Genomic DNA, 1,557 nt, shown 5'->3' with positions numbered 1-1,557 from the left:
ATTAAAAATCTGTATTTCTTGGCTCCAACATGTATCTAATGAATATGTCTGGGTGGGTGTAGAATATACTGGAAATTTGTATTAATTTAATTTATTTTATCTTTTAAAAAGATGGAATACTTCATACATTTGCATATTATCCTTCTGCAAACAACAACAACAACAAAAAATAAACTCACTGCCATCGAGTTGATTCCAACTCATAATGACCCCCTTTGGGTTTTCAAGGTGGTAAATCTTTATGGAAGTAGACTGCTCAGTCTTCCTTATGCAGAGTGGCTTGTGGGTTTGAATAGCCAACCTTCTGGTTAGCAGTCGAATGCCTTAGGCACTATGCCACTAGAGCTCTTTTATCCTTGTGCAGGGTCCATGCTAATCTTTGTATTGTTCCAACGCTAATATATGTGCTACCAAAGCAACAGTGGGCATTTGTATTTTTAACAAATGCCCAAGTAATCCTTCTGATGAAACAAACTTGGGAAACACTTTCCCTTGTGTCCAGGGAGCTTTACATGGTTTCCAGGCCCCTGGCAACCATACTGAAATCATGAATCTGAGAGAGCTGAGTGAACGGATGTGGATGCATACATACCAATTCATGTCCTTTCTGAGAAAGTAAGTTTACTAATGCATATCCAATAGGTCATGGGCTAGAGAAATCACTTTCTTCTTATTGGATAGTATATTATGGAAGCTTTAGGATTTACACATAATATTGCAGAAGATTTTTTTTTTTTTTCCTCTTGAGGTGTATATAAATTATGGTAAAAGAGAACAAGTAAATTGAAATAATAATAAAAATCATTAAGTTTTTTTTTCTTTTGCAACTCAAATCAGTCTCTGTTTTGTTGTTCAACTTAAGATGGTTTACATTGTTCCTTCCACTTGCTGGCTTCCATCTTAGACCCTATCTCTCCCAGAGAAGAAACAAGTTAAAATATGGTGGATACAAGTAGTATTATTGTCTCAATATTTTAAGGACTGGATACCTGAAAATCCACTGGGATAGTAGTGATGGTGACTTTTGGCCTGTCCTACTGACATTCAACCTTATATAAGATAATATCTTCTCAGAGGTAGAGCCAAAATGTTTTGCGAAGTTGTTTACTGTAGCTTTTCCAGATGCATAAAAGACCCCAAACATTGTGCAAAGTTAATCTTCTTGCTCCATGTCTGGCTCAAACATTACAGCACCCAACTTTGAAGGAAAAAATATAATTACTATTTAAATAATAGCAACAACAACAACAATAAATAAAAAAAGTGAAGAGTCCCTGGATGGTTCAAATGGTTAAATATTCAACTACTAGCTGAAAAGTATCCAACCAGAGATACTTCAGAAGACAGGTTTCTGAAAGATCACAGCCTTGAAAACCCTGTGGAGAAGTTCTATTCTTGCACACATGATGCTGTCATGAGGCAGGACTGACTCAATGGCAACTAGCAACAAGAAAAAAATAAATCAAAACAGATTTTAAGAGATATCCTGCCTCATGTGAGAACATGCTTTTACTAAGTAAGCTTACCTTCATAGTTTACTAAAGCCCATCTCCCCAA

At 35.9% G+C, this 1,557-nt stretch overlaps 1 pseudogene; it reads right to left on the bottom strand.

Moving 5' to 3' along the window:
• Window positions 1–318: 318 nt before the first annotated feature.
• LOC122151163 lies at window positions 319–419 on the bottom strand (annotated as a pseudogene).
• Window positions 420–1,557: the final 1,138 nt, after the last annotated feature.

Source organism: Orycteropus afer, unplaced genomic scaffold (assembly GCF_000298275.1).
Source record: "Orycteropus afer afer isolate SDZICR_OR568_19922 unplaced genomic scaffold, OryAfe1.0 scaffold00012, whole genome shotgun sequence".
Taxonomy (NCBI): domain Eukaryota; kingdom Metazoa; phylum Chordata; class Mammalia; order Tubulidentata; family Orycteropodidae; genus Orycteropus; species Orycteropus afer.
Note: the sequence above shows the minus strand (reverse complement) of the source record. Positions and strands in the feature narration are given on the sequence as shown.